This window comes from Sarcophilus harrisii, chromosome 3 (assembly GCF_902635505.1).
Source record: "Sarcophilus harrisii chromosome 3, mSarHar1.11, whole genome shotgun sequence".
NCBI lineage: Eukaryota > Metazoa > Chordata > Mammalia > Dasyuromorphia > Dasyuridae > Sarcophilus > Sarcophilus harrisii.
The window spans coordinates 165,625,368-165,650,266 of NC_045428.1; the positions used below are offsets into that span (position 1 = coordinate 165,625,368).

General features: G+C 34.0%; 1 long non-coding RNA gene across 1 annotated transcript in view; it reads right to left on the reverse strand.

The window, feature by feature from the left end:
• LOC116422286 overlaps positions 1 to 24,899 on the reverse strand; it is a 76,212-nt gene that overhangs the window by 14,783 nt on the left and 36,530 nt on the right. The window contains exon 2 of the long non-coding RNA XR_004232858.1: positions 16,854 to 16,897. This is a non-coding gene — a long non-coding RNA (uncharacterized LOC116422286). The remainder of the gene's footprint in view (positions 1 to 16,853; positions 16,898 to 24,899) is intronic.

A 24,899-nucleotide genomic window follows, 5' to 3' on the forward strand; every position in this document is an offset into this window, starting at 1 on the left:
TGGGCAAAATTATCTAATTCAGTAAACTCTGGTTCCCTATTGTCTTTAAACATATAATAAATATGATAAATATGCTCCTCATTTGTCATTCAAAGCTCTATACAACCTGACTCCAATCTGCTTTTTCCAAATTAATTATACATAACTCTTTAATCCATATGCCATTTCAACTGTACTTGCTTTCACATTATTCCTTACATATGACACTCCATCTCTCTTCTCCACACTTTTGCACTGGCTGACTAGAAGGCCCTTCTGTATCCCTTCTTCCTCTTAAAATCCCTAGTTCACGTTAGAATTCTGCTCAAGTGCTAGCGTGATACAAAGACTTTTCTTATCCCCCAGATGCTATTGCAGGTTACAATAAAGCACAGTAATGTTTCTTGAGGACTGAGATTGTTTCGTTTTTGTCTTTGTATCACCAAACTATCAGCCTAGCATCTGGCACATAGTAAGCACTTAGTTGCTTGTTTCATTATTTTTTTTCCTTTTATTTTGGCCCCAACTCTGGTGTTGCCATTCTGAAGCTTCCTGCATCATATCTGTCTTATGCCACAACTGCTCCCAGTTGATATTCTCTTTATACAGAGCCACCAGAGATCCCAGGAGGTGTGGGTAAAGTTCTAGGTAAGCACCTAGTATAGCCAGGGGCATCTTGTCTCACTCACTGATGCCATTATAGTAAAAATGTGTGATGAGTTGTTAAAGCATTCTGTGAGGTCTTTTTGGTTTTGATTTGTGATTTTATTGAAATTCTCTCTACTGATGTACATCAGCAGGTATTTTACTACTTAGATTCTTAGAGACTTGCCTGTTAGTTTGAGAGCTGGTTCTTACAGCTGGTGTGTTTCTGGGTTAAGAATTAAACCTGGTCTTCCTGACTTCAAAGCTGCCCCTCTCTCCATTTTCATATACTGCCTTTCTTTGAGGTGTTTATCTGATGTAATGTAACTGGTCTAAAATGGCTTGTGATAAGGGTCTTATCTTAATTATTTCTATCTTGTTTTATTTAACTTACAGAAGAGGGAAATCCACTGTACTTCCTTTCTTAAAAAAGTTTATGTGTTAGATTTTATATATTTCAAGTGAACAAGCATTTGGTCCATCCATAATGTACATTGCCTACATAAATTATTTACCCTTTTCTCAAATCCTAAAAATCACATTTAGAAGTATAGCAGTTTCATATATTTATTTTTGGATGACTGTTAGGATTTTTCTGTTGATCTCCTGATTTTAGTTGTTGGGAACTAACAATGTAAAAAAGTTAACTAAAATTTACTGCTATTATAAGCTATATCAACAACAAAGTGGTATATAAATCTATATTCAGTACTCATCAAACCTTATTAATTATTTGTACTGAATATTGATACTTTAAGAAACATGTTGATAAGTTGGCATATGTCATGGGAGGAATGGCTTCAGAGACTGGGATTTTGGTGAAAGTTCCCTAAATATTTGAAGGATTGTTATGCAGGAGAGGGACTAAACCTATTTTGTTTTGTTCTATTGAACTGATAAAAGACCAGTGGTGAGGATGGGAGTGGAGAACAAGAAGGTAGATTTTGGTTCAGATTTCAAAGAAAGATTATATCAGTGAAAACTAAGCTCTCTTATTAGAGATGTCTATCGAGGCCAAACATTCCCAGATCCTTCAACCATTTCTTGTGTGACAATTGTGAATTACGTCACCATCCTCATCATTTTCCTCATCCATGTCCTGTTCTTTGTATGCTTTTAACAGCTTGACTAAAGTTTGTTCTGTTAAATATGTTAAACATTCTCCTACAATCTTGTTTGTTCCACTGTTAATTTAGTTAGCAAACTCTAATTCAAAGAAAGTTCAAAGGTAAACTTTAGCCTAGCTCTGATTATTGTAAATTTTGAGAGATTTTGGTTTTCCAACTTGTACTTAGTAGAACTGTGGATTTCCAGAAGGAAACTCTTGCCTATGAAGATTGTTTTAGAAACTTGCTTGAATGCACAGAAACATTAAGTATCTTGCCCAAGCTACCAAGCTACATGGCCATAATGTTCGTGAGGTGGATTTTGAATCTAGTTCTTGCTGATTCAAAAAAGCCCCTTTCCCTCTCTCTAACAATCTCTTCAAGATGCTTCTCATTTTTCTAAATTGGAGAGGTTACGATTTTCTTAATATGCATAAATATGTGGATCAACAAGATTTACTCATGAATCATACCTTTTTAATAGATTGTATCCATTTGTTTTGGCTTCTGATTTTAATATGTTATTTTGAGGAGATATTTTATAATTCTCCAAGGATAAAATGTGATTATTATTTTAAATTGAAAATTCTCTTTCTTTAAAATTTCACTAAGTACAATAAATTTTGAGCCAGGTTGAAAATCAATAAACCTAAAATGTGAAGTTTTAGAGTAGCATTAATTATTTAATATGACTTGATTTGTTCTTGACACACTGCAGATAATTTTCACAGGAAATACTTCAAGGCTTGTTATTTTATTGAAATTAAATTAGTGGTGATGAGCAAAGTGTTAAGTTTTATAATTCCTCCCCACCTAAAGGGAGAAGAGTATCTAGATACTACTAGTGTCTAGTATCTTCTAGTATCTAGTATCTTGAAATATGCAGAAGGAGCTACAGAAAGCAAAAGCTCTTCCCAGAGTTATAGATATGTCTTTTTTTTGCGTTGTTTTTCATTTGCTGGTTCTTGGTGACCCTTTTGGGGTTTCCTTGGCTAAAATACTGAAATGGTTTACGTGCTCCTTCTCTAGTTCATTTTACAGATGAAGAAATTGGGGCAAATGAGATTAAGTGACTTTACAGCTAGGATGTGTCCGATTTGAACAGCAAAAGATGAATCTTCCTCACTCCAGGCCTGGCATTCTATCCACTGCACAGCCTTGCCACCTTGGATATATAATAGAATGTAAAAATATAAAGGGCCCAAAGTACTTCCCTCAGGCACTCCAAAGTCATCTCTTTTGCTCTATAAATCAATCAAACTATCTGCAAAATGGTGAATTGGTAGAGAAAACAAATGGAAATCATGGTCCTTATTCAGACTTAGATTTTGGTAAGTGCAATTCATATAAATCCTAAGGCATTTCTAAAGTCCAGGTTAGAGGTATTTATTTAGCTAATATTCTGCCAGCAATTGATGTAAATAGTTGTTGGACACAGTTATAACTATTCAAGGGCAGATTGTGCTGTACTCTGTGCTTTAATCAAAATGCTTGTCCTACCTCATCAGCTTGAATTCTTGCCAAATGATAGCTAGGATGAAACAGGCATTCAATTTACAAGATGGCAGCTTTTCAAGAAACACAAGTGTTCAGTAAACTGGTAAAATCTATGTATTTTTGCTTGAAAGAATATTCAAGTTATGGCTCTAGTTTATTTTCCAGGCTTGAGTGGTGTGCGCTCCCCCTTACTCCCTTCCATTACCCCCCCCCCCCACCCCATCTCTGTCTCTATCTTTGTCTTTCTTTGACTCTGTCTCTTTGCTCTCTGTCTCTCTTTTCAACAATAAGGTGATCAAGGCAATTCTAATAGACTTGTGATGGAAAGAGCCATCCACATGCAGAGAGAGAGAACCATGAAGACTGAATGTGGATCAAAGCCTAGTATGTTCATTTTGTTGTTGTTTGTTTGCTTGCTTATGTTTTTTTTTTCTTTCCCATTTCCCCCTTTTTTGATCTGATTTTTCTAGTGCAGCATGACAAATATGGAAATATGAGCATAGTTCCATGTTACTCTCCAGAATGGTTGGATCTGTCCATAACTCCACCAGCAATGTATTAGTGCTCCAGTTTTTACACATCCCCTCCAACATTATCTTTTTCTGTCAGTTTAGCCAATCTGAGAGATGTGAAATGGTACCTCAGAGTTGTCTTAATTTATAGCAATTTTTCATATGACTGAAAATGGCTTTAATTTTTTATTGTCTTTTCAAATTGTCTTTGACTACTTATCAATTGGGGAATGACTTGTATTCTTTTTTTTTAATTAAAGCTTTTTATTTTTCAAAACATATGCATAGACAATTCTTCAACATTAGCCCTTGCAAACCTAGTGTTCCAATTTTCTTTTTCTTCCCCCATACCTTCCCCAGATGGCAAGTAGTCCTATATATGTTAAACATGGTAGAAATACATGTTAAATCCAATATATGCATACATATATTATCATGCTTCACAAGAAAAATCAAATCAAGCCAGTAAAAAAAAGAGAGAGAGAAGCAAAATAAAATGCAAGGAAATAACAAAAAGAGTGAAAATGTTATGTTGTGAACCACATTCAGATCCCACCATCCTCTCTCAAGGTATAGATGGTTTTTTCCATCACTGAACAATTGGAACTGCTTTGAATCATCTCATTGTTGAAGAGAGCCACCTCCATCAGAATTGATCATCATATAATCTTGTTGTGAATGGATTATATTCTTATAAATTTGAGTCAATTTTCTATATATTTTAGACATAATTTGCCTTTTTCAGCACTCTGGCTGTAAAAAGTTTTCCCCAGATTTCTGCTTCCCTTCTAATCTTGGCTTTTTAATTTAATGTAATCAAAATTATCTATTTTGCATTTCATAATGTTCTCTAGTTTTTCTTTGGCCATAAATTTCTCTTTTCTCCATAGATGTGAGAGGTAGACTATCATTTGTTTCCCTAATTTGCTTATAGTATCACCCTTTATGTCTAAATCATGAACCCATTTTGACTTTTTTTTGGTATAAGATGTTAGAGTTTGGGGCCTTCTTAATGAATCCATATTGGTTTTTGTAATCACCATTTCCCTAAGTAGATATTAAGCCATATTTCTTTTAATGATGCATTCTGGAATTTTTCTAGGAATGCAAGTCAAGCTTACAAACTATGGTTTACACACTGTGTTCTTTTCACTATTTTGAAAATTGAGACATTTGTTCTCCAATCTAATTACATATTTTTCACAGGAAATGCTTCAAGGCTTGTTATTTTATTGAAATTAAGCTAGTGGTGATTAGCAGAGTGTTAAGTTTTATAATTCCTCCCCACCTCTTACATATTTTTCACGATTTAAAAAAAATATTACTAATCCAGGATAGCTAGGTGAAACAACAGATAGAGTATTGGTCCTACAGCCAGTAGGATCTGAATTCATATTCAGCCTCAGATACTTACTAGCTGTGTGACCCTGAACAAGTCATTTATTTGCCTCCTTCCCCCCAAAAAAGAGCAAATATAAAAAATTACTGATCACTGGCTCAGCAGTCACATCTGCCAATTCTTTCAAGACCCAAGAATGTAATTAATCTGGCATAAGTGACTTGAATTTATCAGAGGTATTCCTGTATTTTCTTTTTATTTATCTTGGATATTGACTCCCTATTAATAATTTTTTGCCTTTGTCATTTTCACTGTTGTGTGAAGCCCTGACTTCAAATTCTGCCCCAATATATACTGTCTATGTGACTCCAGGAAAGTCATTTAACTTATTAGCATTTTAGGCAATTAATACAGAGGTTTCTAACCTGGGTTTATCATTTTTTTTTTAAGGAAAGATGTCATTTTATTTTGTAATTAGAAAGACATTCAAATATGTAGTTAAAGAGAAAAGAAGTTCCAAAGTAAAAACAATTTCATATGAGTTAAATATGCACATATATGTATAGAACATGCTAAAGTAAAAGTATAACATGCACTATGCAAAGATTTTATATCATAAAACTGCAACAAAACTTTTGAACCAAAGTTCATAGAGTTCTGGTTTAGTTTTTAGTCAACAAATATTTATTAAATAGTTACTATGTTCTAGAACCTTTGCTAAGCATAGGAAATATAAAATATGCACACATAAAATGCACATAAAAGTGCCCTCAAGCAATTTTTTTCCTTTTTTTAATATTAGGGCTGTAAACAAATTTATTTTTAATAGTATTTTATTTTTCTAAACATATATATATATATAGTTTTCAACATTCATTTTTGTAAAACTTTGTCACATATGTTCTTAAGAATAAATTCTATAGAATGGAAAATCAAATTTATTCTACAGTCTTTTTAAAATTTTTATAATAACTTTTTATCTTCAAAATACATGCAAAGATAGTTTTCAGCATTCACCCTTGCAAAACCTTGTGTTCCAAATTTTTCTCCCTCTCTCTTCCTCCCCCTGTCCCCTAGACAGCAAGTAATCCAACATGGTTTAAACATATGCAGTTCTTCTAAACGTATTTCCACTTTTATCATGCTGGACTAAAAACATCAGCTCAAAAGGGGGGAAAATAAAAAAGAAAAAAATAAAGCAAATAATAAAAAAAAGGTAAAAATGCTATGTTGTGATTCACTTTCAGTCCCTAAAGTTCTCTTTTTGAATGCAGATGGCTCTCTCCATCACAAGTCTATTGAAATTGTCCTGAATCATCTCATTGTTGAAAAGAGTCAAGTCCATCACAGTTGATCATCACATAATCTTCTTCTTTACTTGGTTTTGCTCACTTGACTTAGCATCAGTTCATGTAAGTCTCTCCAGGCCTTTCTAAAATCAGCCTGCTGAATTAAGACAACTCTGAGATACCACTACACACCTGTCAGACTGGCTAGAATGACAGGGAAAGATAATGTAGAATGTTGGAAGGGATTTGGGAAAACAGGGACACTAATACATTGTTGGTGGAATTGTGAATACATCCAACCATTATGGAGAGCAATTTGGAACTATGCTCAAAAAGTTATCAAATTGAACATACTCTTTGATCCAGCAGTGTTACTACTGGGCTTATATCTCAAAGAGATCATAAAGAAGGGAAAGGGACCTGTATATGCACGAATATTTGTGGCAGCCCTCTTTGTAGTGGCTAGACACTGGAAACTGAGTGGATGCCCATCAGTTGGAGAATGGCTGAATAAATTGTGGTATATGAATATTATGGAATATTATTGTTCTGTAAGAAATTACCAACAGGATTATTTCATAAAGGCCTGGACAGACTTACATGAACTGATGCTGAGTGAAATGAGCAGGGTTAAGAGATCATTATATACTTCAACAACAATACTATATAATGACCAATTCTGATGGACCTGGCCATCCTCAGCAATGAGATGAATAAAATCAGTTCCAATGGAGCAGTAATGAATTGAACCAGCTATGCCCAGCAAAGGAACTCTGGGAGATGACTAAAAACCATTATATTGAATTCCAAATCCCTATATTTTTGCCCACCTGCATTTTTTATTTCCTTCACAAGCTAATTGTACAATATTTCAGAGTCTGATTCTTTTTGTACAGCAAAATAACGGTTTGGTCATGTATACTTATTGTGTATCTAATTTATATTTTAATATATTTAACATCTATTGGTCATCCTGCCATCTGGGGGAGGGGGTGGGGAGAAGAAGGGGAAAAATTGGAACAAGAGGTTTGGCAATTGTCAGTGCTGTAAAGTTACCCATACATATAACCTGTAAATAAAAGGCTATTAAATAAAGAAAATAAATAAATAAATAAATAAAATCAGCCTGCTGAACATTTCTTATAGAACAATAATATTCCATTACATTCAAATACCACAACTTATTCAGCCATTCCCCAACTGATTCACTCAGTTTCCAGTTTCTCATTGGAGTTATTTTTGTAAGAAAAAATTATTTGGATAACTGTATATTAATATAAGGGGCTGTTATGTGATTCAGTGGATAGAGTGCCAGGCTCAGAATCAGGAAGCATATCTTCCTGAGTTCCAATCCAAATTTAGACACTTGATAACTGTGTGACACTGGGCAAGTCACTTAACATTATTTGCTTCAGTTTCCTCATTTGAAAGATGAGCTGGAAAAGAAAATGACAAACTTCACCAGTATCTTCTGCCAAGAAAACTCCAAATGGAATCACAACAGAGTCAGCTGTACATGACTGAAATGACTGAACAATAACTATAAAAAATTCAATATAATTTATTTCCTTTGTAATCTTATATATTATTCTATACAGCTAACAACATTATACTTCATATGGTCCTGTAGGCTTCACCAGAGTGTTAAAAAGGTTTATCACACAAACCTCCTAAGAACCCCTGCTTAAAAGATTATAAGTTGCAGAACAGGTACTAATCTGCTTTGGTAGAGGGAATTCTTGTGCCAGTGAAAAAACAAATTCTATTTCTATCCTGTTTCCAGTACAAAGGTCATTCTCCATGGCAGAGAAAACGAGCAAAATGTGAATTGAATATTCTTGTCTTTCCTATGTCAATTATCATTAGCCCAGATATCCTAAGCATCTTCTTTGAGATTTTCCTTCCAATATAGCCTTTAAAAAATAACAAACTTTATCCCCTTAACTTTTCTTGCTAGTTTCAGTTCCTTTTTAAGCTTTGGCACTGTTTTTAAAGGATCATATTATATTCTTATATGAAGCTGTGTCATGTCCCTGCTTCTGTTCACTATACTTTTAAAAATATATGAAGAGATTGGTGAATTCCTTGTGCGTCTGCCTTAGTCTCTTCAGTCTAATCCCATTTTTCCACCTCAGTAGGATTATTTCAATTTGTGTCTTCAGAATTTCATAAGAATTCCCCACCCACTGTGGATCTACCCTGAACTTACTTTGCCTGGAGCATTTTAGTCCATGAGAGTATACCTTTCTGAAAAGTCTTTGAAAATAGCTTTCTTAAAATTTAGGGCACATGGTGAGTTATACCTAATTTTCCTTTCCTCTATCAAAAATTGTAGGTGAGACGACACTTCTCTCCCCTCATATGCAGAGTTCCCATCATTTTTACTCTGGCAAACAGTCTTTCCTTGTTAAGAAGAATCAAATACAGAATCATATTTCTTATTTGTTTCCTTCATCTTTTGGACAATGAGATGATCTATTAAGGCTAATGAAGAAGTTATTAACTTTTCTCCTTTTGGAAAAATAGCTCCAGTAAGTGCCTGGATAATTGCTATCTTTCTTCATTGATGTAAACATGGCTCTTTGAAAGCCTTGTAATATATTTCCCAAATTCCTCATTTATTTCCTCTTTTTGTTCAGGTGGTCTATAGCATATTTCAGTGACAATATCCTAGTTCTTTCCCCAAAGGACTAGGAATGATCTATCTTGTTAGCTGGCATGGAGACACATATCTCTTTTGGCCAGCTGGCAGTGGAATCCTCATCTCATGGGAATAGTTAACATGATTCTGCTAGCCACGTTAGAGGAAAGAGTCAGCACGTGACTGACAACATAAACCAATCAGAATCCACAATAACAGTTTCTATCTGGTTTCTCTGGATGTGAAGGGAAAGGCTGAAGCATATTCTCATTTACTAAGCTACAGGATCAGACAAAAGCCCTATCTGGAATAAGAATATATTTTCTTCTCATTAATGTTAATATTAGTATTTAAAATAGTAGCTAGCTTTGAAGTTAAGTGAGTAGGGATATATTTGAAAATGAAAGGGATTTAAAAACAAAAGATTTCAGTAATTTTAAATATAAAATTAATTGCACTTAGCTTTGAGCCCAACAGATAAGAGTTGTCTCATGTTATGTGTAGAAACCTGGAGTGAACAATGGTCATCACTGTGAAATCTTATCCCTTTCTTGCACTGCTTAATTAGAGAATAAAAAAAAAAAAGTAATACTAGATTTGAACAAAGAATTGGAAAGAAAAGTAGATACTCATTGATTGAGGAATGGCAAAGAAACTTTTATGAATAGAAGGGATTCTTTTTTTCAGGTAGCCGTACTAAGCGATGATGTTCCTTTCAATTTTTGTCTTCTTCAGGCTAAATATTCCCATTTCAGCCAATCAAATGTATAAGTCAAGTCTCTCATAAGTCTGCCCTTTCTTTTTTGTTGAAGTCCTTTTGAAAATGTGTCCAATGAGGACAGCTAGGTGGTGCAGTGGATAGAGCACCAGCCCTGAAGTCAGGAGAACCTGAGTTCAAATTTGGTCTCAGACACTTAACACTTCCTAGCTGTGTGACCCTGGGCAAGTCTCTTAACCCTACTTGCCTCAGGGGAAAAAGAAAGAAAAAAAAAGAAGAAAATGTATCTAGAAGTAAATATAGTAATCCTGATTGAGTCTGATCAGGGCCAACTACAGTGGAACATGTACCTCTTCTTCTTTTTTTTTTTTGGAAGTTAGGTCTCTTTCAATATAGTCTAATATATTTTTTCTTTCATTTTTTTAATTTTTAATTTTTTATTATAGTTTTTTATTTACAAGTTATGTACATGGGTAATTTTACAGCATTGACAATTGTCAACCTTTTCTTCCAATTTTTCCCTTCCTTCCTCCTCATCCCCTCCTAATGACTAATACATGTTAAAGTATAAATTAAATACAATATAAGCATACATGTCCTAACAATTATTTTGCTGTACAAAAAGAATTGGAATTTGAAATAATATACTATTAGCCTGTGAAGGAAATCAAAAATGCAGGTGGACAAAAATAGAGAGATTGGGAATTCTATGTATTGGTTCATAGTCATCTCCCAGAGTTCTTTCACTGGCTGTAGCTGGTTCAGTTCATTACTGCTGTATTGGAACTGATTTGGTTCATCTCATTGCTGAAGATGGCCAGATCCATCAGAATTGATCATCATATAGTATTGTTGTTGAAATATATAATGATCTCCTGGTCCTGCTCATTTCACTCAACATCAGTTCATGTAAGTCTCTCCAGGCCTTTCTGAAATCCTCCTGCTGGTCATTTCTTACTGAACAATAATATTCCATAATATTCATATACCACAATTTATTCAGCCATTCTCCAATAGAGGGGCATCCAATGTAGTCTAATATTGAATTAGGTTTCTTGGCTGCCATATTTCACTAGTGACTCATTTTGAACTTTCATCCATTAATATTTTCAGGTTATGTTCAGTTTACCTACTTTCAAGTTATACTTTCCAGTGTTATACTTTAAAAATTATATTTTTGAACCCAGTGGTACTACTTTTCATTTATCTATATTAAGCTTTATCTTGGTCTAATGTCTTCTGTCAAGATCTTTTTTTTTTTGAGAATTTTTATATTTTTTTCATTTATTTAAAAAAATGTTGAGCTCCAAATCTTTTTGTTTTCCCCCTTCCCCTCCTTGAGAAGGCAAGCAGTTTGATATAGATTATACATGTTTTTTTTTTTTAATATTTGCCATGATGTGAAAAAAAAACACAGAAAAAACCAAGAAGGTAAAAAAGATGATGAAGATAAAAAAGGCAATGAAGAAAAAGATGATGAAGAAAACAAAGAAAATGAAGATGAAAACAAAGGAGGAGTTTAAAATATATATATGCTTCAATCTACATTCTTTCTCTGGAGATGGATAGTGATTTTTTATCATGAATCATTCAGAATGGTCTTGGATATTTATATTGATCAAAATAGCTGAGACATTCACAGTTGATCATTATGCAGTATTGCTATTATTGTGTATACTGTTCTCATGGTTCTGCTCACTTCACTTTGTTTAGTTCTTATAAGTCTTTTCAGGTTTTTCTGAAACCATCCTGTTTATAATTTCTCAAAACACAATAGTATTCCATCACAATCATATACCATAAATTCTTCAGTCATTCTGTAATTGATGGGCATTTCTTCAATTTCCAATACTACAAAAAGAGCTGCTATAGATATTTATGTACAAATAAGTCCTTTTCCTTTTATATCTTTGGGGTATACAATCTAGAAATGGTATTGCTGGGTCAAAGGGCATGCACAGTTCTATAAGCTTCAGCCTAGTTTCAAATTTTTCTCTAGAATGGTTGGATCATTTCACAATTCTACCAGCAGTATATAAGTGACCCTGTATTTCCACATCCTCTCCAACATTTGTCATTTTCTTTTTCAGACATATTAGCCATATTACTCAGCTCTCTCTATCCACTATATCACTTAGCTGCCACTGGAACTTTTTGAATAAAGGAGTGAGATGGTCAGATCTGTATTTTAGAAAACTCACTTTTTACAACAGTATAGGAGATATACTGAAGTGGGGAAGAGTTTGAGGTAAGGAGGATAATTTGGATATTGTGAGGTGATATCTCAAAATTATTTTTATTTACATCCCTCTCATCAAGAGTGATTTAGAATTTTTTTTCCTGAGGCATTTGGGGTTAAGTGGTTTGTCCAGAGTCATACAGCTAAGAAGTATTAAGTGTCTGAGATCAGATTTGAACTCAGGTCCTCCTGACTTCAGGGCTGGTGCTCTATCCACTGTGTCACCTAGCTGCCCCTTTTTTCATATTTTTAAAATTTGATTCTTCTGAAAATTTTCTGTTCATATCCTTTGACCATTTATTGGGGAATGACTTGTAATCTTATAAATTTCATTCACTTGCTATAATTTTTGAGAAATGATACCTTTATTAAAGAGTAAAATTTTCCCCAGTTTTTTGTTTTTCTTCTCATCTTGGATGCATTGGTTTTGTGCATACATATATGTTACACACATATATCTATATCTATATCTGTAGATATAGATATTTTAGATAGACAATTTCTATCTACATATCTAGATAGTAACAATATTTATGTATATGATATATGTATATCTCCATCTCTATAAAAGTACAAAGTAATTACAAGGTAGTTTAAGAGAATGACATTAGAGAGTGGCTCTATAAACACTTCACATAGAAGATGAGGTTGTATAAGAATATAGGAAGTCTGTTTGACTGAGGGAATAAACAGCATTTCAGACATGGGACATAGCTAATAAAAAGCATGGAAATAGAAGATGAAGTTATTATAAGAGAGGGCCAATTTAGCTAGCTCTCTAAGATAAAAGGGAAAGTATTACCCATAGAAGCTGGAAAGATAAGTTGGGATGAGTTTATGAAGGTCTTTAAAAACAAAATTGTTTTTTTAGTTGTTTTTCAGTCATGTCTGACTCTTCGTGATTCTTTTGCAGTTTTCTTGGTAGAGATACTAGATTGGTTTGCTGTTTCCTTTTCAAATTCTTTTTACAGATGAAGAAATTGAGGCAAATAGTGGTTAAGTGACTTGCTTAAGGTGCCATAGCTAGTCAGGCGTAGGCTGGATTTAAACTCAAGTATTCCTAATTTCAGCCCCAGCACCCTCTATCCACTATATCACTTAGCTGCCACTGGAACTTATTGAATAGAGGAATGAGATGGTTAGAAAACTTATTTTTTAAACAACAGTTTGTGAAGGGTTTGAGGCAAAGAGGACAATTTGGATATTGCTGCAATAATATAGAGGAAAGGCAATTTGGAACTGAATTAAGTTTTTAGGTGTGTGAGTAGAGAGGAATCAGGTATGATACATATTATGAAGGTAGAAATGAAAAGATTTGACCACCGATTGAATATGAGGAGTAAAGGATTAGAAATGGGAGTAAAGGAACATAAATAGCAGTTCCAAATTTATAAACTTAGCAGCATGAAAAAAAGATAGGTTTGGTGATAAAAATAATGAATTCAGTTATGAACATGGGGATTTTTAGATGCCTTCAGGACATCCATTTCAAAATGTCCAGTAGGCAATTGGGGTTTAAGAATTGAAAAGAGAAAGGGCATGAATACATAGATCTAGAAGTCATCACAGAATGATGTAGATATGATCCTTAAACCCTTTGGGGCTGGTGAGGTTACTGAGAGAGAAGAATAGAGTCTAGGAAGAAAGTTCCAGGGGAGCATCCATTCTTACAAAGAATGATATGTATGATGAACAAATGTTGTACAGGTAGGAGGAGGACCATAACAGTATCATAAAAATTCAAAGAAGTGAGAGCATCCAGGAGGAGAGGGTTTATAACAGTGTCAAATGCAGCAGATAGCTTGAGAACCATTGGATTTGCAATTTTAAAAAATATATATTAAATTTTTTTTCAGATTTGGCAATTTAAAGGAACATTGTAATTTTTAGAGAAAACAGTTTCAATTGAATCGAATTAGAAAGATTTGAGGAGTGAGAAAAGAAGAAGATGAAAGCAGTAAATATGGGCAGGTTTTCTAATTTGGCTGAGAAAGGGAAGAGATGTATAGAATAATAACTTCAGGACTTGGTAGAATTAATGAAGGTTTTTGTTAATTTTTAAATTTTTTTTAAAGATAGAGGAACTTTAAACATATTTGTAATTATAAGGGAAGGAAACCGGAGATAGGAAAAAGTTGAAATTTTGAGAGGAGGCTAGGGAGAAAAATTGATTGTTACAATCTGCTAAAAATGATAGGAGGGGTGGGATCTATGGCATGTATAGAAATATATACCAAGCCAAGGATAAGGGCAATCTCATGCGCAAAGACTGGGAGAAAAGAATGTAGAATGAAGCCCAGAGATTTTGCAATGAAGAGAAGAGAAGAGCATTCATGTTGAACAGTCTCAAATTTCTCAGTAAAATAGGAGGTGAAATCCTGACTTGAATAAAAGAAAGGAAGTAGAGGTATGGGAGATTTCAGAAGAAAAGATTTTAAAAGGTAGTGTGAGAGAGAGGTAGATAAAAACAAAAGCAAATAGAATGCTCAGTCACTAAGGATTGGTTTGGGTGGGTTTTTTAAATTTATTTTTTGAAATTTTTATTCTGAACTTAACAAACACTAACGTAGAAATCTCTATTATATACAGTTTGCTTTTTCTTTAAATACACTCAACGCAGAGCTTAGAGTGTTTTTCCATGTGGTTGATCAATGACTTGGATTTTTTTTTCCTTTGAAAACTGCCTGTTTATATCCTTTGACTTTTTATTTATTGGGTACTGACTCTAGTTCTTATAAATTTGTATCTTTTCTTTATACAGCTTGGATAGAAGAACTTTATCTGAGAAACTTGCTGCAATTTTTTTCCTTAATTATTTTTCTTCTAATTTGGACTGTATTGATTTTCCAAGGGAGAGTTATTGGTGGATAAAGGCCAGAAGTGTAGGGAAAACCAATATGATGGATATAACATATATGATATTTGATATTTTATCCTAATATTCCTCTGCATTTCTGCTGTGAGGGGGAACAAATATTTCATTCTTTTCTTTAAGATCTTCATTTTTTTTTCATTTGATAATAGTTCAACTTTCTTTTAGTGATCCTTTAATTTACATTATTATAGTCACTGTACACATTACTCTCATTTCTAATTATTTCATTCTGAATCAGTTCATACAAATTTAATTTTTTTCTCAGTTCTTTAAAGTCAGCATTTATTACTGAATAATAATACTCTTAGTATACTATTATATCATTTTTTCAGTCAATCCCTAATCAATGGGCATTTTGTTTCCAATTTTTTTGTTAATACAACTAGTACATTAGTGTTTTTGTGTATATTAGAACCTTATTATCAAATCTCTGGAAGAATTTATTTGGCTTTTCATCTTTTGTCACATATCTTTAGGTCTTTTATCTTTATGGAGTTATTTTTTGGCAAATATCTATAACAAGCACTATAATGGAAGATGGATTCACATATACCATGAAATGTTTCCTTTCCCCCCCTTCTTAAAAACACTTTTTAAAGCAAAATTTTTCAACTTCTTTGTTTGCCTCTCCAACAAGTCTCTATAAGCCATCATTTCATTCACTTGCAACTCCCTTTTGTCTTCTTGTTTCTCTTCTATTGAGAATGAGAATGATTTATTTTCCCTACTGTTAACATCTCTTTGTTGGTCATTAAACAAAGGTCTCATATATAAAGCTAAGTTAATACTTATAAACAGTCTAAAAGATGTCTTTTGTAGGATGTTCTGCTCCTTTCTTCACCACTCTGCTTCTGTTGTTGAAGAAATAAAGGGCTAAATAGAACTGGGAATTATTTTTTAACTGTCCCTGGTTCATGGGTTTTCCTGGCCAAAGCATACATAGCTAGTCTGTTGAAAAGCAACCATCAACTATCATCTCTTAATAGGACAAGGCTTGTGCTACCCTGACAAAATCTTCAAGCCTTCTAGTTTACCTGGCCCAGACATTCTGGAAAGTAATTTGCGATTCTGCTCAAAAAGCTATTAAACTCTTAGACTCAGCTATATCACTATTTGGTTTATGCCTAAAAGAAACCAAAGAAAGAAAAAAAGGACCATTAAGTACAAAAATATTTGTAAGTAGCTCTTTTTGTGATGGCAAAAAAAAAAAAAAAAAAAAAAAAAGGAAATCTGAAGGATTCCAAATCAGTTGGAACAGATGAACAAGCTACGTGATGGAATAATTACCATTATGCTATAAGAAATGATGAAAAGGATGGTTTCAGTGAGACTTGGGAAAGACTTATATAAACTGTTTCACGGTAGAGTAGTAGTAGAACTCAAAAAACAACATACAATAACGACAATATATCACAATCAACTTTGAGAGTCACAGGAACTCTGTTCAATGCAATGATCAATCATGATTCCAGAGGACTCATGATGAAACAGGCAATCCACTATTGATAGAGAAGAGGTGGACTCAAGGTAGAGATTGTGACATGATTTTTTTGGACATGAACAATGGAAAAATTTGTGTTGTTTGACTATACATGTTTGTGACCAAGTTTTTTTTGTTTGTTTTTTAATTTTCTCATGGGAAGTAGAGGATGGAATAAGAGAAAGAAAAAATAAAGACATTAAATTGGACATTGTGGAAGATTTTAAATTTACCTCTGTTAATTTCACTTTATGAAATTTGGACTATCATTTTTAACTCATTGAAACTTTTGCATAGCCTCAAACTTCTTGGCATCTGTATATTTTACAACCGTATTGTCTGTGTTTAGTCAGATTATTTAGAGAGCTACATGTTCCATAGCCAAACAGAGCACATTCTTGGGAAATTTCACTAATCCTTTCTCCCAGTCGGCACAAATCTTTTAATCAGTGCTTGTTGGGAGCAGAAATCATGGTGTAGAGATGGCCTTGAAAGGGTTGGTTAAGATAAATAAGATAAGGCATAAAGCTTACCTTTCAGTTTAGAGTTCTGGTGGGAGGAATATGAAGATGACGACCTAAGGGCAAAAGACAAAATATGTGGATAAGAAGCACATAAAAGGTACCAAAAAAATACTTTGAAAATTATTGAAAATCTAATCTGTCATTGTTATTTGAAGTTCTGTAGAGACTGGAGCTACCTAAACCTGGAATGGTACCGTTCAGGCTAGCAAAAATCAAAATATGTCCCATGTTATTGTCTTGGATCCTGAATTATATCCAAAAGACTGTTCTCTTCATTCCAGTTTCCTTTCTCCTCATCAAAATTGTGTTTATGTCATTTTTCTTAACAATTGGTGATCTGGTTATGGTTTCTGGGTATCAGTAGTACTCTGCTCACTTAGCAGCCCTAAAGTCATCTAATGTCATCTTTAGTCCAATTACCCTCATATTACAGAGGAGAAAATGGAGGCAAATAGATCAAATAACTTCTTCAAGATCACAAAGTTAGGGTAGAGCTAGTGAGAACCCAAATCTATTGATTCCATTGATACTTTCAGGTCATCATGCTGTTTCCCTTAACTGAATTCTATGAAGTATTCCATGACAGGCCCCTGATTTTCTAGTTTTTTTAGCCACTTTCAGCAATAAGATCTTTTGTGTTCAGGAGTTTTGATCTGCAGTTATCCAGCTTCTTTTATCCCTAGCATTGCTTATGAGTACATGGGAGGTCTGGGAAAAGATTACATTGGAATTTATCCCAATGACCTCTCAGCCCTAGCTGGGAAAGGTACTCATCAACCCCATACAGCCTTCTTGGCAAGGATTTAGTGCTTTAATTTTTTTTATTATTAGCTTCTCTTGAATTATGAACAGTGGGTTGAGTGTGTGTGTAGTCAAAAGCATCTTTAAACTTACCTAGTGAAGTGTAAAACAACCAGGTAAATCTAAGAGGTTTATTGCATCTCAATTGCAGGAACTGTTCCAATATCCCATTAATACTGTGCCTTGTTTTTGAGCAGTTAGCTGCTTTGTTCCAAAGAGCTAAAGTAAGCTTTGTTAATTCAGTTAAGAATAATATTACACAACTATTTGGAAGAGAGATAGGGGCTGATATTTGGGTGTTCTTTAAACTGTTCATGGCAATCATATTAGTGCATTTACACATGCACATGTATATTATTATCGTTTCTTCATAATAAAAGGAATTTTCAGGATATTGGTGTACTGTGGAAGTGGTGCAATTGATAGAAGAAGACTTATCTTCCTGAATTAAAATCACCAGTCACTTACTAGCTAGCAAGTCACTTTACCCAGCTTGCCCAAATTGTCTTTAAAAATGACATAAACTAGTGTTAAAATGAGAATTTAAACATTTTCCTTTTTTAATCTTTTTTTTTAAAGATAGAATTCAAATATTTGCGTGTACTAGATATCATAAAGTAGGTAACATAATATGATTATAACGGAGTCCATGTCTTGGAGTCAAGGATACCTAGGTTCTAATCCTTCCTCTTAAACTTACTTGCCAAGCCTCTATTTGTGGGTAAGACAATTAATTTTCTCAACTTCTCTTAGACTTCTCCAACTATAAAATGAATATAATAATACTTGGAGTTTTTCATTTGTGTCCAACTCTCCATGACTCCATTTAGAATTTTCTTGGCAGAGATACTGAAATGGTTTGCCATTTGAAGTAATTTGCCATTCCTTCTCCAGCTCATTTTACAGAGGAAGAAAGTAAGGTAAACAGGGTAAAGTGACTTGTCCAGGGTCACATAGCTAGTATATAAAGCTAGATTTGAACTCAGGATGATGAGTCTATCTGAGTCCAAGTCCAACACTCTATCCAGTGTGTTGTTATGGGGCAAAACTTTGAACTTGAAATAAAGTGCTAAGTCAGTGGAATTGATAGAGACAATGGTTATCTAGTTTAGCATGATTCAGTATGATTAATTTAATCTTACAACAAATAATGGTTTCCTAGTGATATAACAATTGGTTTATACTCAGTATAGAGCATATAAATTGGGACTCAGAAAGCCCTCAAGGACAGAGCCAGAGAAGACAAGCAGACAGAAGGCTGGAGGTTAGAGCACAAGCCCTTGGACTCATCTCACACCATCCTGGTGGCAGGCTCTCCTTCTGCATTTCTCCACTGAGACCAAAGCCGGTCTGATCTCCAGAAAGCTACTGAGCCCCAGGAAGGAGATAATAAAGGATCTGGACTATAAGAAAGCTAACCGGGCCCCAGGAAAGGAGACAAGACTTTGAAAGAGATAATAAAGGATTTGGACTTTAACCATTGGCTACTCTTCTGGTGATTACTGAACTGAAACGAAAGCTGCTCCCAGAGACCCCAAGGAAACCGAACCAGAGAATACTACAGTGTGTCACCTAGTTGTCATAATATTTGTAGTGCTTACTTTCTACCCCATTACCTGCCCTTCATAAGTTCAATGCATTATCTCTCTGCTTTTTGTTTTTGTTTTGAGATAGTTAGGTTAAGTGACTTGCCCAGGGTCATACAACTAGTAAATGTTAAGTGTCTTAGGCTGGATTTGAACTCAGAGCCAGTGCTCTATTCACTGTGCCCACCTAACTGCCTCAACACATAATCTTTCAGGACCTCTCTCCCTCTCCCTTGGGAAGCAGAATTGCCCTTTCCTGGTGTGGGACATTCTCCTCAAGCACTTTGTCTCTTGGGGACTTTATTCAGTCAAGCTTAACCAATCTTGTTTTGACACTCGCTATTGTAACTCCCAACTAATGGGATAACATCTTATATCTTCAGAAATTTTCTTCCTATGGCCTCATTCTCACTTGTTATTCCCTCTTCCATTCCTGACTAGTATCCTATATTTTCTTGCTCTCCTCATGCCTCATAGGCAGAGGCAGAGACCAAAAGCATCATAATTCCCTTTTCTATGTTACCAAGGTGGTATCTTCATATTCCCATAGTCCTTCCTCTATGTTATCTCTGTGCCTAAAAGTTCTTCCTCTCCATTTTCATCTTTGCAATTTTACTTGCTGAATAAACATGTGTTCTAAAGTCTAAGAAATGTAAAATCAATTTTCCCCTACCAGTTCTTTCATCTGCTTTAAAATTTATCCACAGATAAAAGTTTTTTTTTTTTTAAACATACATAAGGAGTTTTCTGTGGGGTCATGGATAGATTTCAAAAGATTAGTGAATGTGGAGAGAGATGTTTATATGAGAAATCAATAAATAAAATGTATTTATTTTATGTAAATAAAATTTCATCTTTGTTTTGACTAACCTTTTACTGAAATTTAACCTTTAACATATCCTTCAATTATTTAAAGACGTTTTTCTGAGAAGGCATTCAGATTTCACCAAATTACTAAAAAGATTAAGAACCCCTGTCATAGATGCTGTCTTTAATCTCTTAATAATCCTCAAAAAAGATGAGGAAAAAAATTTGGCCTCCCTCACTCCCCTAGACTTATTTAAGTATTTAATTGCTTAATTCCACTACTATTACCCCACTCTAATCAGTTTACCTTTCTTCTTTTTCCTCTGAGTTTGGATATCAAATGCCCCATTCACTTTTTATTTCTTTTGAAAAACAATTTTGATTTTCTTCCTTTTGTTGATTGCCGATGCTTTTTCATTGATGATTAACCTCAGCTTTGGAAGATGTTATTTGGGGATGTCTTTTGCTTTTCATAATGTAATATGACAAGTGACTCTTTGATTTCTTATACACCTACATTGTCTTGGGCAGTTTGCACTATGTTTTCTTAATATATGCAGAACTTGTTTACTTTTGAAGCTTAACCAGGATGTTTCTTGGTGAATTCAACTTGAGATTTCTTTCTGCTTTCATCTTGATTCTACCAATCTATACTTTGACTTGTTTCATTATTTCTTGAAGTATTGTATTTTGATTTTTTTATTTTATAATGTGTTATGGGCCAGAACTTGAAACAAGGTGTTAACTCACTACAGTTGACAGAAACAATGCTTATGTAATTGGTTTATACATTAGAGCTCACACCTTTAAGAGAGTTCACACACTGGCTCACACATTGGAGTTCACAAGTCAGGAGATAGCTAAGTTTACACCTCTCACAATCCCACTCTTTCAGAGGAGGAGTCAACCTTTGGGTTCACACCTTTAAGAGATCATATATAAGAAGCTCTCAGTCTCAGCGAGGGTCAGTTGGAGATATTGAGAGCCTCAGTCAGGAGTGAGTGGAGAAGTCAGTGGGAGAGGTGAGGAGTCAGTTGAAGAGATTGAAAGCCAGAAGTCAGTCAGTTTGGAAGATTGCCAGGAGTCAGAGTTGAGCTAGAGGCAGAAACTGGCAGAGGCAAAAGACTAGCAACAAGAGCTCTCAGAACCAAAAAAAGCTAACTGGGCTATTTTGGAAGAGACAATAAAGAATCTGTACTTTTAACTCCTGGCTGCATTTGAGGTGATTATTGATCTGAACTGAAACTAAGGCTGCCTCCAGAAACCTCCCCAAGAAACCTGCTCCCAGAGAACGATCATATTATACAAAAGAAGAGAACACCACAATAATGCTCTTTTGGAAGTATCCTTCACATTTTTATCTTCAAAATTATTTGCCCTTATACATATCTCATTTTGTCTTCCACTCATTTGATTCTTGATTTTGTACTGTTGTTTCCACACACATCTCTTTCTCCTCTCCCAGTCTTTGCATTTTTACATTCTAACACACTTTTTCCTCACCTCTTCCTTTCCTTCTCCTCCCCAACCTTGGTATTTACTGTTTTAATTTATTTGAGTCTTCATCATCTACTCTAATCCATATAATTGGTTTTTCTTTTATTTCTTATTTGAAAGTACTGTTTCCCATATTTATATTATTAGCTATTTTAGGGTTCTTCTGAGCCATTTTGCAGGTTATCTTTTTTGTAATTTATTTCCTCTCCTTTCTTTGCTGTTTATTTTTATTTTATTTTTCACATTCTTGCTATGAAGGTGGAGCTCAACTGGCCTTAAATATTATCTCTTAATCAGCTATTTTGTAATAGTCTCTGTATTTCAGAGAGTTTTCAAGTAAGTCTAGTATTTTGGGATATCTTCAAGTAGAGAATGAATGACCATCTCTTAGAGGTTTCACTACAAAATTTTATGAATTTATATGATTGAGGATCAGGAAAACTGAACATTAGGAGGCAACCTGTTTTATCTCAGGCATATGAAATCTCAAGAGAACTGGGAGTGCAAAAGAGTGGAAAACCTTTTCCCTTCCCTCCCAAACCACATTGTATACAAACAAAAAAAAAAAGTTTAGCAGACATTTTCAGATTGAGTAAAGGAGAAAACAAATTAAGACCTATTAGAACAATAAAAGTAGATCCTCAGATTTTTTTTAGGACAAAAATCTCTTTTTAAAAGTCTAAGGAGGGCATTTTATTGTTCCAACTAGTTCCTTAGGTAACCAGGAATGCAAGGCAGATGCTTTGGAAATCACAACATTTGTACAATTGGCTGAAATATGATTTTGTTGTAACACATAGGAATCTAAGCATTATCAGGCAAACAGTTATGAAAATTCCGATAACAAAATCCCCCTTCTCTATAAAAAAAGAAGCTAAATAGTACAGTATGCTGTACAAGGTATGTATTGGCATTTTGAATAACATAAATTCTAATGGGTTATTATTAATAAAGTATTTTTATATTAATTGTATTAATAAAAATACAAGTTTTAGTTTTTTCTTATAGTTTATATTTATATATACACATACATATATTTTTTAATTTGAGAAGTATTATTTTGGCTATTCAAATATTGGACCCACTTTTGTAATTTTTATAAGAATAGTCTTTAGTTAGTCTCACATGTACCATCTGTAATTCTGAGGTGCAATTTTCTCTGGTTATTAGGTTAAGTAGACCATGAAATATATCTGAACTACAATATTACATTTCTTCATGCTTTGAAGGATATTAGACATCCTAGAGTGTTTCCCTTCTGCTTTATCTCTCAAAACATTGAAGATTAAATGAAATGTTTATGATCATAACAATTTATATATGTGTAGCACTTTAACACTTAACAAGCAATGTTTTTTTAAATAACCCTTGAAGATAAGTCATCTAGTATCATTACTCCATTTTATATACAAGGACCCTAAGATTTAAAGACTCTAAAGTAATGTGCTACTGTTTAGTCTTCCTGATCTCTCAACCTTAAAAATTCATAAAATTTTGTGGTGAAAAGCATCTCTAGGAATCATCTATTTCAACTCCTTTAATTTATCAAGAAATTAAAGCCCCAAAGGGGAAAGTTACTCATTCAAGGTCATATGAGTGGTTAGTGGATCACATAGCTAGTGTGTGGTCAAGCTGGGATTTAACACTACATTTCCTGACTCCAATCAGTCCAGTGCATGTTCTACTACCCTAAATACCCTGTCTTCAAATAGAAAACAGCTATTTGAAATTAACATTGGGTTTTCTCCTTTAATTTATTTGAATAACTTTGAGTAACTGCCTGATCCATTTTTTAAAATGAATTTTCCTTTTCTAACTGTAAATAAAGTAACTCTAATGCTCTTATTTAGGAATTTTTCCTTTGATTCCCAGGTTATAAGACAAGAAAATTAACTCTGTTTCTCTGACTTAAAAACTAAAAGGAAAAATAAATAACATTAAAATTTTTTACCTTACGTATAATGTTTTGCTATGCTTAACAGTAGGTAAGCCATACTAAGATGGGACTCTGATGAGAAAGAAAATTTGAAAGTAAAAGACAACCAAAAAGTACATTAACTTTTTAGTATCCAGTTCTCAACTCAATACATGAAAGGGCCTAATCTTTTCTTAGACAGTTAATGCTAAGTACTGAAAGAAGTGATTATTAAATATCAAATTATGGGGAGATCACTGACATTTCCCACAAATTTACCACTCATAGACCATTTTATCTAAGTGGAGTTGCTACCCCACCCAACTAGAAAAATCTTACAGAAATTACATTATTATTACAGATCCCATTGTGTTTTACTCAGGCAGGTTTAGAGGAAGGGAGTAGATTTCCTGAGGCTGAGGGTGGTCTGAGAGGGACAGTGATCTGAGTCAGGTCTCCTAGCCCTTCATTAGAATAAGCCCATCTCTTATCATAAATATTTATTCTCCTCAGTAATATTATTATTTTTAATAATAACTTTTTATTTTCAAAACACATGCAAAGATGGTTTTCAACACTCACCTGTGTAAAACCTTTGTGTTCCAAAATTTTTTCCCTCATTCCTCCTCACCTTGTTCCATAAAAAACCAATCCAATAATCCAATATAGGTTAAACATGTACAATTCTTCTAAACATATCTCAACATATATCATACTGCACAAGAGAAATCAGATTTAAAAAATGAGAAAAAAAAAACAAGCAAATGACAGCAACAACAAAAAGGTGAAAATACTATCTTGTGATCCACATCCAATCACCATAGTCCTTTCTCTGGTTCAGATGTCTTTTCTCCATCACAAATCTATTGGAATAGGCTTGGATTATCTCATTGTTGAGAAGAGTAAAGTTCAGCACAGTTGATTATCACATGATCTTGTTGCTGTGTATAATGGTCTCTTGGTTCTACTGCTTTCCCTTAGCAACAGTTCTTGTAAGTCTCTTCAGGTCTTTCTGAAAACCTCTTGCTGATCTTTTCTTGTAGAACAATAATATTCCATTATAGTCATATACCATAATTTATTCAGCCATTCCCCAACTGATGGGCATTCATTCAGTTCCCACTTCCCTATCACTACAAAAAAGGCTGCTACAAACATTTTTGCATATATGGGTTCTTTTTTATGATCTCTTTGGGAAACCAACTCAGTAACTTCACATTAATTATTAACCAATCAGAGTTGATTGCCATCCTCAGAAACATCAGGGCCTGCAAAGGTTGAGGGGGTTCTGTGAGGGATTTTTGGTATTCAAGAGATCCACTGACCCCTTTTCTCTGCTAGCATGATCGATAAAATGATTAATTACCCAGAAACTATTTTTCTCTAAATTTTTGTGTCATAGGGCATAAGAAGTAGTGATCGTTGTCACACTGTCTCCATAGCACAGTA